Raw genomic sequence first — 16,982 nt, 5'->3', positions numbered from 1 at the left:
GGAGCAGAGCACTGGGTCCCGTTTGACAAAACCCGGCTTCCCACGGGAAAGTCTTTCTCCACGTGCAGACATGCTCCCAGGTGCCTGTGGCAAGGGCAAGGAAATGCCATACACTGACCTGGAAGAGACCACAGGGCCCAGGCACAGTCTGAACCCTTCCCTCAACCCGGCGGTTTTGCTAGCAGGAGTTCAACCCCAACGAACACAGCCCGGAGACCCCTGGGGCAAAAACGGCTTCCGACGAACAATAGGTGCTTGCTGTGGAACACCTATCCCAAGTGGGGGTAGCCAGCTCAACAAAATGCCACACACCCAGGTGTAAGAAACAACATTGCCCAGGCATGGTCTAAGCCCCTCACCTCGTCCCTGTGCTTTGGGGAGCCGGAGGGACAGCCGAGGCCCACGGCCCTGAGACCCCTTTGCAAAAAGCCGGCTTCCCACGGAAACAGTTTTCCTGAGGTGCACAACCTATCCCAAGTGGTTGTGGCAAGGTAAAGCAAATGCCCTCCACTTCTCTGGAAGAAACCACAGTGCCCAGCCATGTTCTAAGCCCTCCCATCCTCCCTGGGCTTCTGGCAGCAGGAGTGAAAAGAGAGGAGCAGAGCACTGGGTCCCGTTTGACAAAACCCGGCTTCCCACGGGAAAGTCTTTCTCCACGTGCAGACATGCTCCCAGGTGCCTGGGGCAAGGGGAAGGAAATGCCATACACTGACCTGGAAGAGACCACAGGGCCCAGGCACAGTCTGAACCCTTCCCTCAACCCGGCGGTTTTGCTAGCAGGAGTTCAACCCCAACGAACACAGCCCGGAGACGCCTGGGGCAAAAACGGCTTCCGTCGAACAATAGGTGCTTGCTGTGGAACACCTATCCCAAGTGGGGGTAGCCAGCTCAACAAAATGCCACACACCCAGGTGTAAGAAAAAACATTGCCCAGGCATGGTCTAAGACCCTCACCTCGTCCCTGTGCTTTGGGGAGCCGGAGGGACAGCCGAGGCTCACGGCCCTGAGACCCCTTTGCAAAAAGCCGGCTTCCCACGGAGACAGTTTTCCTGAGGTGCAGACCCTATCCCAAGTGGTTGTGGCAAGGTAAAGCAAATGCCCTTCACTTCTCTGGAAGAAACCACAGTGCCCAGCCATGTTCTAGGCCCTCCCATCCTCCCTGGGCTTCTGGCAGCAGGAGTGAAAAGAGAGGCGCAGAGCACTGGGACCCGTTTGACAAAACCCGTCTTCCCACGGGAAAGTCTTTCTCCACGTGCAGACATGCTCCCAGGTGCCTGTGGCAAGGGGAAGGAAATGCCATACACTGACCTGGAAGAGACCACAGGGCCCAGGCACAGTCTGAACCCTTCCCTCAACCCGGCGGTTTTGCTAGCAGGAGTTCAACCCCAACGAACACAGCCCGGAGACCCCTGGGGCAAAAACGGCTTCCGACGAACAATAGGTGCTTGCTGTGGAACACCTATCCCAAGTGGGGGTAGCCAGCTCAACAAAATGCCACACACACAGGTGTAAGAAACAACATTGCCCAGGCATGGTCTAAGCCCCTCACCTCGTCCCTGTGCTTTGGGGAGCCGGAGGGACAGCCGAGGCCCACGGCCCTGAGACCCCTTTGCAAAAAGCCGGCTTCCCACGGAGACAGTTTTCCTGAGGTGCAGACCCTATCCCAAGTGGTTGTGGCAAGGTAAAGCAAATGCCCTCCACTTCTCTGGAAGAAACCACAGTGCCCAGCCATGTTCTAGGCCCTCCCATCCTCCCTGGGCTTCTGGCAGCAGGAGTGAAAAGAGAGGAGCAGAGCACTGGGACCCGTTTGACAAAACCCGGCTTCCCACGGGAAAGTCTTTCTCCACGTGCAGACATGCTCCCAGGTGCCTGTGGCAAGGGGAAGGAAATGCCATACACTGACCTGGAAGAGACCACAGGGCCCAGGCACAGTCTGAACCCTTCCCTCAACCCGGCGGTTTTGCTAGCAGGAGTTCAACCCCAACGAACATAGCCCGGAGACCCCTGGGGCAAAAACGGCTTCCGACGAACAATAGGTGCTTGCTGTGGAACACCTATCCCAAGTGGGGGTAGCCAGCTCAACAAAATGCCACACACCCAGGTGTAAGAAACAACATTGCCCAGGCATGGTCTAAGCCCCTCACCTCGTCCCTGTGCTTTGGGGAGCCGGAGGGACAGCCGAGGCCCACGGCCCTGAGACCCCTTTGCAAAAAGCCGGCTTCCCACGGAAACAGTTTTCCTGAGGTTCACACCCTATCCCAAGTGGTTGTGGCAAGGTAAAGCAAATGCCCTCCACTTCTGTGGAAGAAACCACAGTGCCCAGCCATGTTCTAAGCCCTCCCATTCTCCCTGGGCTTCTGGCAGCAGGAGTGAAAAGAGAGGAGCAGAGCACTGGGTCCCGTTTGACAAAACCCGGCTTCCCACGGGAAAGTCTTTCTCCACGTGCAGACATGCTCCCAGGTGCCTGGGGCAAGGGGAAGGAAATGCCATACACTGACCTGGAAGAGACCACAGGGCCCAGGCACAGTCTGAACCCTTCCCTCAACCCGGCGGTTTTGCTAGCAGGAGTTCAACCCCAACGAACACAGCCCGGAGACCCCTGGGGCAAAAACGGCTTCCGACGAACAATAGGTGCTTGCTGTGGAACACCTATCCCAAGTGGGGGTAGCCAGCTCAACAAAATGCCACACACCCAGGTGTAAGAAACAACATTGCCCAGGCATGGTCTAAGCCCCTCACCTCGTCCCTGTGCTTTGGGGAGCCGGAGGGACAGCGAGGCCCATGGCCCTGAGACCCCTTTGCAAAAAGCCGGCTTCCCACGGAGACAGTTTTCCTGAGGTGCAGACCCTATCCCAAGTGGTTGTGGCAAGGTAAAGCAAATGCCCTCCACTTCTCTGGAAGAAACCACAGTGCCCAGCCATGTTCTAAGCCCTCCCATCCTCCCTGGGCATCTGGCAGCAGGAGTGAAAAGAGAGGAGCAGAGCACTGGGTCCCGTTTGACAAAACCCGGCTTCCCACGGGAAAGTCTTTCTCCACGTGCAGACATGCTCCCAGGTGCCTGGGGCAAGGGGAAGGAAATGCCATACACTGACCTGGAAGAGACCACAGGGCCCAGGCACAGTCTGAACCCTTCCCTCAACCCGGCGGTTTTGCTAGCAGGAGTTCAACCCCAACGAACACAGCCCGGAGACCCCTGGGGCAAAAACGGCTTCCGACGAACAATAGGTGCTTGCTGTGGAACACCTATCCCAAGTGGGGGTAGCCAGCTCAACAAAATGCCACACACCCAGGTGTAAGAAACAACATTGCCCAGGCATGGTCTAAGCCCCTCACCTCGTCCCTGTGCTTTGGGGAGCCGGAGGGACAGCCGAGGCACTCGGCCCTAAGACCCCTTTGCAAAAAGCCGGCTTCCCACGGAGACAGTTTTCCTGAGGTGCAGACCCTATCCCAAGTGGTTGTGGCAAGGTAAAGAAAATGCCCTCCACTTCTCTGGAAGAAACCACAGTGAGCAGCCATGTTCTAGGCCCTCCCATCCTCCCTGGGCTTCTGGCAGCAGGAGTGAAAAGAGAGGAGCAGAGCACTGGGACCCGTTTGACAAAACCCGGCTTCCCACGGGAAAGTCTTTCTCCACGTGCAGACATGCTCCCAGGTGCCTGTGGCAAGGGCAAGGAAATGCCATACACTGACCTGGAAGAGACCACAGGGCCCAGGCACAGTCTGAACCCTTCCCTCAACCCGGCGGTTTTGCTAGCAGGAGTTCAACCCCAACGAACACAGCCCGGAGACCCCTGGGGCAAAAACGGCTTCCGACGAACAATAGGTGCTTGCTGTGGAACACCTATCCCAAGTGGGGGTAGCCAGCTCAACAAAATGCCACACACCCAGGTGTAAGAAACAACATTGCCCAGGCATGGTCTAAGCCCCTCACCTCGTCCCTGTGCTTTGGGGAGCCGGAGGGACAGCCGAGGCCCACGGCCCTGAGACCCCTTTGCAAAAAGCCGGCTTCCCACGGAAACAGTTTTCCTGAGGTGCACACCCTATCCCAAGTGGTTGTGGCAAGGTAAAGCAAATGCCCTCCACTTCTGTGGAAGAAACCACAGTGCCCAGCCATGTTCTAAGCCCTCCCATCCTCCCTGGGCTTCTGGCAGCAGGAGTGAAAAGAGAGGAGCAGAGCACTGGGTCCCGTTTGACAAAACCCGGCTTCCCACGGGAAAGTCTTTCTCCACGTGCAGACATGCTCCCAGGTGCCTGGGGCAAGGGGAAGGAAATGCCATACACTGACCTGGAAGAGACCACAGGGCCCAGGCACAGTCTGAACCCTTCCCTCAACCCGGCGGTTTTGCTAGCAGGAGTTCAACCCCAACGAACACAGCCCGGAGACCCCTGGGGCAAAAACGGCTTCCGACGAACAATAGGTGCTTGCTGTGGAACACCTATCCCAAGTGGGGGTAGCCAGCTCAACAAAATGCCACACACCCAGGTGTAAGAAAAAACATTGCCCAGGCATGGTCTAAGACCCTCACCTCGTCCCTGTGCTTTGGGGAGCCGGAGGGACAGCCGAGGCTCACGGCCCTGAGACCCCTTTGCAAAAAGCCGGCTTCCCACGGAGACAGTTTTCCTGAGGTGCAGACCCTATCCCAAGTGGTTGTGGCAAGGTAAAGCAAATGCCCTTCACTTCTCTGGAAGAAACCACAGTGCCCAGCCATGTTCTAGGCCCTCCCATCCTCCCTGGGCTTCTGGCAGCAGGAGTGAAAAGAGAGGCGCAGAGCACTGGGACCCGTTTGACAAAACCCGTCTTCCCACGGGAAAGTCTTTCTCCACGTGCAGACATGCTCCCAGGTGCCTGTGGCAAGGGGAAGGAAATGCTATACACTGACCTGGAAGAGACCACAGGGCCCAGGCACAGTCTGAACCCGTCCCTCAACCCGGCGGTTTTGCTAGCAGGAGTTCAACCCCAACGAACACAGCCCGGAGACCCCTGGGGCAAAAACGGCTTCCGACGAACAATAGGTGCTTGCTGTGGAACACCTATCCCAAGTGGGGGTAGCCAGCTCAACAAAATGCCACACACCCAGGTGTAAGAAACAACATTGCCCAGGCATGGTCTAAGCCCCTCACCTCGTCCCTGTGCTTTGGGGAGCCGGAGGGACAGCGAGGCCCACGGCCCTGAGACCCCTTTGCAAAAAGCCGGCTTCCCACGGAGACAGTTTTCCTGAGGTGCAGACCCTATCCCAAGTGGTTGTGGCAAGGTAAAGCAAATGCCCTCCACTTCTCTGGAAGAAACCACAGTGCCCAGCCATGTTCTAGGCCCTCCCATCCTCCCTGGGCTTCTGGCAGCAGGAGTGAAAAGAGAGGAGCAGAGCACTGGGTCCCGTTTGACAAAACCCGGCTTCCCACGGGAAAGTCTTTCTCCACGTGCAGACATGCTCCCAGGTGCCTGTGGCAAGGGGAAGGATATGCCATACACTGACCTGGAAGAGACCACAGGGCCCAGGCACAGTCTGAACCCTTCCCTCAACCCGGCGGTTTTGCTAGCAGGAGTTCAACCCCAACGAACACAGCCCGGAGACCCCTGGGGCAAAAACGGCTTCCGACGAACAATAGGTGCTTGCTGTGGAACACCTATCCCAAGTGGGGGTAGCCAGCTCAACAAAATGCCACACACCCAGGTGTAAGAAACAACATTGCCCAGGCATGGTCTAAGCCCCTCACCTCGTCCCTGTGCTGTGGGGAGCCGGAGGGACAGCGAGGCCCACGGCCCTGAGACCCCTTTGCAAAAAGCCGGCTTCCCACGGAAACAGTTTTCCTGAGGTGCACACCCTATCCCAAGTGGTTGTGGCAAGGTAAAGCAAATGCCCTCCACTTCTCTGGAAGAAACCACAGTGCCCAGCCATGTTCTAAGCCCTCCCATCCTCCCTGGGCTTCTGGCAGCAGGAGTGAAAAGAGAGGAGCAGAGCTCTGGGTCCCGTTTGACAAAACCCGGCTTCCCACGGGAAAGTCTTTCTCCACGTGCAGACATGCTCCCAGGTGCCTGTGGCAAGGGGAAGGAAATGCCATACACTGACCTGGAAGAGACCACAGGGCCCAGGCACAGTCTGAACCCTTCCCTCAACCCGGCGGTTTTGCTAGCAGGAGTTCAACCCCAACGAACACAGCCCGGAGACGCCTGGGGCAAAAACGGCTTCCGACGAACAATAGGTGCTTGCTGTGGAACACCTATCCCAAGTGGGGGTAGCCAGCTCAACAAAATGCCACACACCCAGGTGTAAGAAACAACATTGCCCAGGCATGGTCTAAGCCCCTCACCTCGTCCCTGTGCTTTGGGGAGCCGGAGGGACAGCCGAGGCACTCGGCCCTGAGACCCCTTTGCAAAAAGCCGGCTTCCCACGGAGACAGTTTTCCTGAGGTGCAGACCCTATCCCAAGTGGTTGTGGCAAGGTAAAGAAAATGCCCTCCACTTCTCTGGAAGAAACCACAGTGAGCAGCCATGTTCTAGGCCCTCCCATCCTCCCTGGGCTTCTGGCAGCAGGAGTGAAAAGAGAGGAGCAGAGCACTGGGACCCGTTTGACAAAACCCGGCTTCCCACGGGAAAGTCTTTCTCCACGTGCAGACATGCTCCCAGGTGCCTGTGGCAAGGGCAAGGAAATGCCATACACTGACCTGGAAGAGACCACAGGGCCCAGGCACAGTCTGAACCCTTCCCTCAACCCGGCGGTTTTGCTAGCAGGAGTTCAACCCCAACGAACACAGCCCGGAGACCCCTGGGGCAAAAACGGCTTCCGACGAACAATAGGTGCTTGCTGTGGAACACCTATCCCAAGTGGGGGTAGCCAGCTCAACAAAATGCCACACACCCAGGTGTAAGAAACAACATTGCCCAGGCATGGTCTAAGCCCCTCACCTCGTCCCTGTGCTTTGGGGAGCCGGAGGGACAGCCGAGGCCCACGGCCCTGAGACCCCTTTGCAAAAAGCCGGCTTCCCACGGAAACAGTTTTCCTGAGGTGCACACCCTATCCCAAGTGGTTGTGGCAAGGTAAAGCAAATGCCCTCCACTTCTGTGGAAGAAACCACAGTGCCCAGCCATGTTCTAAGCCCTCCCATCCTCCCTGGGCTTCTGGCAGCAGGAGTGAAAAGAGAGGAGCAGAGCACTGGGTCCCGTTTGACAAAACCCGGCTTCCCACGGGAAAGTCTTTCTCCACGTGCAGACATGCTCCCAGGTGCCTGTGGCAAGGGGAAGGAAATGCCATACACTGACCTGGAAGAGACCACAGGGCCCAGGCACAGTCTGAACCCTTCCCTCAACCCGGCGGTTTTGCTAGCAGGAGTTCAACCCCAACGAACACAGCCCGGAGACCCCTGGGGCAAAAACTGCTTCCGACGAACAATAGGTGCTTGCTGTGGAACACCTATCCCAAGTGGGGGTAGCCAGCTCAACAAAATGCCACACACCCAGGTGTAAGAAAAAACATTGCCCAGGCATGGTCTAAGACCCTCACCTCGTCCCTGTGCTTTGGGGAGCCGGAGGGACAGCCGAGGCTCACGGCCCTGAGACCCCTTTGCAAAAAGCCGGCTTCCCACGGAGACAGTTTTCCTGAGGTGCAGACCCTATCCCAAGTGGTTGTGGCAAGGTAAAGCAAATGCCCTTCACTTCTCTGGAAGAAACCACAGTGCCCAGCCATGTTCTAGGCCCTCCCATCCTCCCTGGGCTTCTGGCAGCAGGAGTGAAAAGAGAGGCGCAGAGCACTGGGACCCGTTTGACAAAACCCGTCTTCCCACGGGAAAGTCTTTCTCCACGTGCAGACATGCTCCCAGGTGCCTGTGGCAAGGGGAAGGAAATGCTATACACTGACCTGGAAGAGACCACAGGGCCCAGGCACAGTCTGAACCCTTCCCTCAACCCGGCGGTTTTGCTAGCAGGAGTTCAACCCCAACGAACACAGCCCGGAGACCCCTGGGGCAAAAACGGCTTCCGACGAACAATAGGTGCTTGCTGTGGAACACCTATCCCAAGTGGGGGTAGCCAGCTCAACAAAATGCCACACACCCAGGTGTAAGAAACAACATTGCCCAGGCATGGTCTAAGCCCCTCACCTCGTCCCTGTGCTGTGGGGAGCCGGAGGGACAGCGAGGCCCACGGCCCTGAGACCCCTTTGCAAAAAGCCGGCTTCCCACGGAAACAGTTTTCCTGAGGTGCACACCCTATCCCAAGTGGTTGTGGCAAGGTAAAGCAAATGCCCTCCACTTCTCTGGAAGAAAACACAGTGCCCAGCCATGTTCTAAGCCCTCCCATCCTCCCTGGGCTTCTGGCAGCAGGAGTGAAAAGAGAGGAGCAGAGCTCTGGGTCCCGTTTGACAAAACCCGGCTTCCCACGGGAAAGTCTTTCTCCACGTGCAGACATGCTCCCAGGTGCCTGGGGCAAGGGGAAGGAAATGCCATACACTGACCTGGAAGAGACCACAGGGCCCAGGCACAGTCTGAACCCTTCCCTCAACCCGGCGGTTTTGCTAGCAGGAGTTCAACCCCAACGAACACAGCCCGGAGACCCCTGGGGCAAAAACGGCTTCCGACGAACAATAGGTGCTTGCTGTGGAACACCTATCCCAAGTGGGGGTAGCCAGCTCAACAAAATGCCACACACCCAGGTGTAAGAAACAACATTGCCCAGGCATGGTCTAAGCCCCTCACCTCGTCCCTGTGCTTTGGGGAGCCGGAGGGACAGCGAGGCCCACGGCCCTGAGACCCCTTTGCAAAAAGCCGGCTTCCCACGGAAACAGTTTTCCTGAGGTGCACACCCTATCCCAAGTGGTTGTGGCAAGGTAAAGCAAATGCCCTCCACTTCTCTGGAAGAAACCATAGTGCCCAGCCATGTTCTAAGCCCTCCCATCCTCCCTGGGCTTCTGGCAGCAGGAGTGAAAAGAGAGGAGCAGAGCACTGGGTCCCGTTTGACAAAACCCGGCTTCCCACGGGAAAGTCTTTCTCCACGTGCAGACATGCTCCCAGGTGCCTGGGGCAAGGGGAAGGAAATGCCATACACTGACCTGGAAGACACCACAGGGCCCAGGCACAGTCTGAACCCTTCCCTCAACCCGGCGGTTTTGCTAGCAGGAGTTCAACCCCAACGAACACAGCCCGGAGACGCCTGGGGCAAAAACGGCTTCCGACGAACAATAGGTGCTTGCTGTGGAACACCTATCCCAAGTGGGGGTAGCCAGCTCAACAAAATGCCACACACCCAGGTGTAAGAAACAACATTGCCCAGGCATGGTCTAAGCCCCTCACCTCGTCCCTGTGCTTTGGGGAGCCGGAGGGACAGCCGAGGCACACGGCCCTGAGACCCCTTTGCAAAAAGCCGGCTTCCCACGGAGACAGTTTTCCTGAGGTGCAGACCCTATCCCAAGTGGTTGTGGCAAGGTAAAGCAAATGCCCTCGACTTCTCTGGAAGAAACCACAGTGCCCAGCCATGTTCTAGGCCCTCCCATCCTCCCTGGGCTTCTGGCAGCAGGAGTGAAAAGAGAGGAGCAGAGCACTGGGACCCGTTTGACAAAACCCGGCTTCCCACGGGAAAGTCTTTCTCCACGTGCAGACATGCTCCCAGGTGCCTGTGGCAAGGGGAAGGAAATGCCATACACTGACCTGGAAGAGACCACAGGGCCCAGGCACAGTCTGAACCCTTCCCTCAACCCGGCGGTTTTGCTAGCAGGAGTTCAACCCCAACGAACACAGCCCGGAGACCCCTGGGGCAAAAACGGCTTCCGACGAACAATAGGTGCTTGCTGTGGAACACCTATCCCAAGTGGGGGTAGCCAGCTCAACAAAATGCCACACACCCAGGTGTAAGAAACAACATTGCCCAGGCATGGTCTAAGCCCCTCACCTCGTCCCTGTGCTTTGGGGAGCCGGAGGGACAGCCGAGGCCCACGGCCCTGAGACCCCTTTGCAAAAAGCCGGCTTCCCACGGAAACAGTTTTCCTGAGGTTCACACCCTATCCCAAGTGGTTGTGGCAAGGTAAAGCAAATGCCCTCCACTTCTGTGGAAGAAACCACAGTGCCCAGCCATGTTCTAAGCCCTCCCATTTTCCCTGGGCTTCTGGCAGCAGGAGTGAAAAGAGAGGAGCAGAGCACTGGGTCCCGTTTGACAAAACCCGGCTTCCCACGGGAAAGTCTTTCTCCACGTGCAGACATGCTCCCAGGTGCCTGGGGCAAGGGGAAGGAAATGCCATACACTGACCTGGAAGAGACCACAGGGCCCAGGCACAGTCTGAACCCTTCCCTCAACCCGGCGGTTTTGCTAGCAGGAGTTCAACCCCAACGAACACAGCCCGGAGACCCCTGGGGCAAAAACGGCTTCCGACGAACAATAGGTGCTTGCTGTGGAACACCTATCCCAAGTGGGGGTAGCCAGCTCAACAAAATGCCACACACCCAGGTGTAAGAAACAACATTGCCCAGGCATGGTCTAAGCCCCTCACCTCGTCCCTGTGCTTTGGGGAGCCGGAGGGACAGCGAGGCCCATGTCCCTGAGACCCCTTTGCAAAAAGCCGGATTCCCACGGAGACAGTTTTCCTGAGGTGCAGACCCTATCCCAAGTGGTTGTGGCAAGGTAAAGCAAATGCCCTCCACTTCTGTGGAAGAAACCACAGTGCCCAGCCATGTTCTAAGCCCTCCCATCCTCCCTGGGCTTCTGGCAGCAGGAGTGAAAAGAGAGGAGCAGAGCACTGGGTCCCGTTTGACAAAACCCGGCTTCCCACGGGAAAGTCTTTCTCCACGTGCAGACATGCTCCCAGGTGCCTGTGGCAAGGGGAAGGAAATGCCATACACTGACCTGGAAGAGACCACAGGGCCCAGGCACAGTCTGAACCCTTCCCTCAACCCGGCGGTTTTGCTAGCAGGAGTTCAACCCCAACGAACACAGCCCGGAGACCCCTTGGGCAAAAACGGCTTCCGAGGAACAATAGGTGCTTGCTGTGGAACACCTATCCCAAGTGGGGGTAGCCAGCTCAACAAAATGCCACACACCCAGGTGTAAGAAACAACATTGCCCAGGCATGGTCTAAGCCCCTCACCTCGTCCCTGTGCTTTGGGGAGCCGGAGGGACAGCCGAGGCACTCGGCCCTGAGACCCCTTTGCAAAAAGCCGGCTTCCCACGGAGACAGTTTTCCTGAGGTGCAGACCCTATCCCAAGTGGTTGTGGCAAGGTAAAGCAAATGCCCTCCACTTCTCTGGAAGAAACCACAGTGCCCAGCCATGTTCTAAGCCCTCCCATCCTCCCTGGGCTTCTGGCAGCAGGAGTGAAAAGAGAGGAGCAGAGCACTGGGTCCCGTTTGACAAAACCCGGCTTCCCACGGGAAAGTCTTTCTCCACGTGCAGACATGCTCCCAGGTGCCTGGGGCAAGGGGAAGGAAATGCCATACACTGACCTGGAAGAGACCACAGGGCCCAGGCACAGTCTGAACCCTTCCCTCAACCCGGCGGTTTTGCTAGCAGGAGTTCAACCCCAACGAACACAGCCCGGAGACCCCTGGGGCAAAAACGGCTTCCGACGAACAATAGGTGCTTGCTGTGGAACACCTATCCCAAGTGGGGGTAGCCAGCTCAACAAAATGCCACACACCCAGGTGTAAGAAACAACATTGCCCAGGCATGGTCTAAGCCCCTCACCTCGTCCCTGTGCTTTGGGGAGCCGGAGGGACAGCCGAGGCTCACGGCCCTGAGACCCCTTTGCAAAAAGCCGGCTTCCCACGGAGACAGTTTTCCTGAGGTGCAGACCCTATCCCAAGTGGTTGTGGCAAGGTAAAGCAAATGCCCTTCACTTCTCTGGAAGAAACCACAGTGCCCAGCCATGTTCTAGGCCCTCCCATCCTCCCTGGGCTTCTGGCAGCAGGAGTGAAAAGAGAGGCGCAGAGCACTGGGACCCGTTTGACAAAACCCGTCTTCCCACGGGAAAGTCTTTCTCCACGTGCAGACATGCTCCCAGGTGCCTGTGGCAAGGGGAAGGAAATGCTATACACTGACCTGGAAGAGACCACAGGGCCCAGGCACAGTCTGAACCCTTCCCTCAACCCGGCGGTTTTGCTAGCAGGAGTTCAACCCCAACGAACACAGCCCGGAGACCCCTGGGGCAAAAACGGCTTCCGACGAACAATAGGTGCTTGCTGTGGAACACCTATCCCAAGTGGGGGTAGCCAGCTCAACAAAATGCCACACACCCAGGTGTAAGAAACAACATTGCCCAGGCATGGTCTAAGCCCCTCACCTCGTCCCTGTGCTGTGGGGAGCCGGAGGGACAGCGAGGCCCACGGCCCTGAGACCCCTTTGCAAAAAGCCGGCTTCCCACGGAAACAGTTTTCCTGAGGTGCACACCCTATCCCAAGTGGTTGTGGCAAGGTAAAGCAAATGCCCTCCACTTCTCTGGAAGAAAACACAGTGCCCAGCCATGTTCTAAGCCCTCCCATCCTCCCTGGGCTTCTGGCAGCAGGAGTGAAAAGAGAGGAGCAGAGCTCTGGGTCCCGTTTGACAAAACCCGGCTTCCCACGGGAAAGTCTTTCTCCACGTGCAGACATGCTCCCAGGTGCCTGGGGCAAGGGGAAGGAAATGCCATACACTGACCTGGAAGAGACCACAGGGCCCAGGCACAGTCTGAACCCTTCCCTCAACCCGGCGGTTTTGCTAGCAGGAGTTCAACCCCAACGAACACAGCCCGGAGACCCCTGGGGCAAAAACGGCTTCCGACGAACAATAGGTGCTTGCTGTGGAACACCTATCCCAAGTGGGGGTAGCCAGCTCAACAAAATGCCACACACCCAGGTGTAAGAAACAACATTGCCCAGGCATGGTCTAAGCCCCTCACCTCGTCCCTGTGCTTTGGGGAGCCGGAGGGACAGCGAGGCCCACGGCCCTGAGACCCCTTTGCAAAAAGCCGGCTTCCCACGGAAACAGTTTTCCTGAGGTGCACACCCTATCCCAAGTGGTTGTGGCAAGGTAAAGCAAATGCCCTCCACTTCTCTGGAAGAAACCATAGTGCCCAGCCATGTTCTAAGCCCTCCCATCCTCCCTGGGCTTCTGGCAGCAGGAGTGAAAAGAGAGGAGCAGAGCACTGGGTCCCGTTTGACAAAACCCGGCTTCCCACGGGAAAGTCTTTCTCCACGTGCAGACATGCTCCCAGGTGCCTGGGGCAAGGGGAAGGAAATGCCATACACTGACCTGGAAGACACCACAGGGCCCAGGCACAGTCTGAACCCTTCCCTCAACCCGGCGGTTTTGCTAGCAGGAGTTCAACCCCAACGAACACAGCCCGGAGACGCCTGGGGCAAAAACGGCTTCCGACGAACAATAGGTGCTTGCTGTGGAACACCTATCCCAAGTGGGGGTAGCCAGCTCAACAAAATGCCACACACCCAGGTGTAAGAAACAACATTGCCCAGGCATGGTCTAAGCCCCTCACCTCGTCCCTGTGCTTTGGGGAGCCGGAGGGACAGCCGAGGCACACGGCCCTGAGACCCCTTTGCAAAAAGCCGGCTTCCCACGGAGACAGTTTTCCTGAGGTGCAGACCCTATCCCAAGTGGTTGTGGCAAGGTAAAGCAAATGCCCTCGACTTCTCTGGAAGAAACCACAGTGCCCAGCCATGTTCTAGGCCCTCCCATCCTCCCTGGGCTTCTGGCAGCAGGAGTGAAAAGAGAGGAGCAGAGCACTGGGACCCGTTTGACAAAACCCGGCTTCCCACGGGAAAGTCTTTCTCCACGTGCAGACATGCTCCCAGGTGCCTGTGGCAAGGGGAAGGAAATGCCATACACTGACCTGGAAGAGACCACAGGGCCCAGGCACAGTCTGAACCCTTCCCTCAACCCGGCGGTTTTGCTAGCAGGAGTTCAACCCCAACGAACACAGCCCGGAGACCCCTGGGGCAAAAACGGCTTCCGACGAACAATAGGTGCTTGCTGTGGAACACCTATCCCAAGTGGGGGTAGCCAGCTCAACAAAATGCCACACACCCAGGTGTAAGAAACAACATTGCCCAGGCATGGTCTAAGCCCCTCACCTCGTCCCTGTGCTTTGGGGAGCCGGAGGGACAGCCGAGGCCCACGGCCCTGAGACCCCTTTGCAAAAAGCCGGCTTCCCACGGAAACAGTTTTCCTGAGGTTCACACCCTATCCCAAGTGGTTGTGGCAAGGTAAAGCAAATGCCCTCCACTTCTGTGGAAGAAACCACAGTGCCCAGCCATGTTCTAAGCCCTCCCATTTTCCCTGGGCTTCTGGCAGCAGGAGTGAAAAGAGAGGAGCAGAGCACTGGGTCCCGTTTGACAAAACCCGGCTTCCCACGGGAAAGTCTTTCTCCACGTGCAGACATGCTCCCAGGTGCCTGGGGCAAGGGGAAGGAAATGCCATACACTGACCTGGAAGAGACCACAGGGCCCAGGCACAGTCTGAACCCTTCCCTCAACCCGGCGGTTTTGCTAGCAGGAGTTCAACCCCAACGAACACAGCCCGGAGACCCCTGGGGCAAAAACGGCTTCCGACGAACAATAGGTGCTTGCTGTGGAACACCTATCCCAAGTGGGGGTAGCCAGCTCAACAAAATGCCACACACCCAGGTGTAAGAAACAACATTGCCCAGGCATGGTCTAAGCCCCTCACCTCGTCCCTGTGCTTTGGGGAGCCGGAGGGACAGCGAGGCCCATGTCCCTGAGACCCCTTTGCAAAAAGCCGGATTCCCACGGAGACAGTTTTCCTGAGGTGCAGACCCTATCCCAAGTGGTTGTGGCAAGGTAAAGCAAATGCCCTCCACTTCTGTGGAAGAAACCACAGTGCCCAGCCATGTTCTAAGCCCTCCCATCCTCCCTGGGCTTCTGGCAGCAGGAGTGAAAAGAGAGGAGCAGAGCACTGGGTCCCGTTTGACAAAACCCGGCTTCCCACGGGAAAGTCTTTCTCCACGTGCAGACATGCTCCCAGGTGCCTGTGGCAAGGGGAAGGAAATGCCATACACTGACCTGGAAGAGACCACAGGGCCCAGGCACAGTCTGAACCCTTCCCTCAACCCGGCGGTTTTGCTAGCAGGAGTTCAACCCCAACGAACACAGCCCGGAGACCCCTTGGGCAAAAACGGCTTCCGAGGAACAATAGGTGCTTGCTGTGGAACACCTATCCCAAGTGGGGGTAGCCAGCTCAACAAAATGCCACACACCCAGGTGTAAGAAACAACATTGCCCAGGCATGGTCTAAGCCCCTCACCTCGTCCCTGTGCTTTGGGGAGCCGGAGGGACAGCCGAGGCACTCGGCCCTGAGACCCCTTTGCAAAAAGCCGGCTTCCCACGGAGACAGTTTTCCTGAGGTGCAGACCCTATCCCAAGTGGTTGTGGCAAGGTAAAGCAAATGCCCTCCACTTCTCTGGAAGAAACCACAGTGCCCAGCCATGTTCTAAGCCCTCCCATCCTCCCTGGGCTTCTGGCAGCAGGAGTGAAAAGAGAGGAGCAGAGCACTGGGTCCCGTTTGACAAAACCCGGCTTCCCACGGGAAAGTCTTTCTCCACGTGCAGACATGCTCCCAGGTGCCTGGGGCAAGGGGAAGGAAATGCCATACACTGACCTGGAAGAGACCACAGGGCCCAGGCACAGTCTGAACCCTTCCCTCAACCCGGCGGTTTTGCTAGCAGGAGTTCAACCCCAACGAACACAGCCCGGAGACCCCTGGGGCAAAAACGGCTTCCGACGAACAATAGGTGCTTGCTGTGGAACACCTATCCCAAGTGGGGGTAGCCAGCTCAACAAAATGCCACACACCCAGGTGTAAGAAACAACATTGCCCAGGCATGGTCTAAGCCCCTCACCTCGTCCCTGTGCTTTGGGGAGCCGGAGGGACAGCGAGGCCCACGGCCCTGAGACCCCTTTGCAAAAAGCCGGCTTCCCACGGAAACAGTTTTCCTGAGGTGCAGACCCTATCCCAAGTGGTTGTGGCAAGGTAAAGCAAATGCCCTCCACTTCTCTGGAAGAAACCACAGTGCCCAGCCATGTTCTAGGCCCTCCCATCCTCCCTGGGCTTCTGGCAGCAGGAGTGAAAAGAGAGGCGCAGAGCACTGGGACCCGTTTGACAAAACCCGTCTTCCCACGGGAAAGTCTTTCTCCACGTGCAGACATGCTCCCAGGTGCCTGTGGCAAGGGGAAGGAAATGCCATACACTGACCTGGAAGAGACCACAGGGCCCAGGCAAAGTCTGAACCCTTCCCTCAACCCGGCGGTTTTGCTAGCAGGAGTTCAACCCCAACGAACACAGCCCGGAGACCCCTGGGGCAAAAACGGCTTCCGACGAACAATAGGTGCTTGCTGTGGAACACCTATCCCAAGTGGGGGTAGCCAGCTCAACAAAATGCCACACACCCAGGTGTAAGAAACAACATTGCCCAGGCATGGTCTAAGCCCCTCACCTCGTCCCTGTGCTTTGGGGAGCCGGAGGGACAGCGAGGCCCACGGCCCTGAGACCCCTTTGCAAAAAGCCGGCTTCCCACGGAAACAGTTTTCCTGAGGTGCACACCCTATCCCAAGTGGTTGTGGCAAGGTAAAGCAAATGCCCTCCACTTCTCTGGAAGAAACCATAGTGCCCAGCCATGTTCTAAGCCCTCCCATCCTCCCTGGGCTTCTGGCAGCAGGAGTGAAAAGAGAGGAGCAGAGCACTGGGTCCCGTTTGACAAAACCCGGCTTCCCACGGGAAAGTCTTTCTCCACGTGCAGACATGCTCCCAGGTGCCTGGGGCAAGGGGAAGGAAATGCCATACACTGACCTGGAAGACACCACAGGGCCCAGGCACAGTCTGAACCCTTCCCTCAACCCGGCGGTTTTGCTAGCAGGAGTTCAACCCCAACGAACACAGCCCGGAGACGCCTGGGGCAAAAACGGCTTCCGACGAACAATAGGTGCTTGCTGTGGAACACCTATCCCAAGTGGGGGTAGCCAGCTCAACAAAATGCCACACACCCAGGTGTAAGAAACAACATT

Source organism: Ursus arctos, unplaced genomic scaffold (genome assembly GCF_023065955.2).
Source record: "Ursus arctos isolate Adak ecotype North America unplaced genomic scaffold, UrsArc2.0 scaffold_5, whole genome shotgun sequence".
Taxonomy (NCBI): Eukaryota; Metazoa; Chordata; class Mammalia; order Carnivora; family Ursidae; genus Ursus; species Ursus arctos.
The sequence above is the reverse complement of the archived record's forward strand: the minus strand, read 5'-3'. Positions refer to the sequence as shown.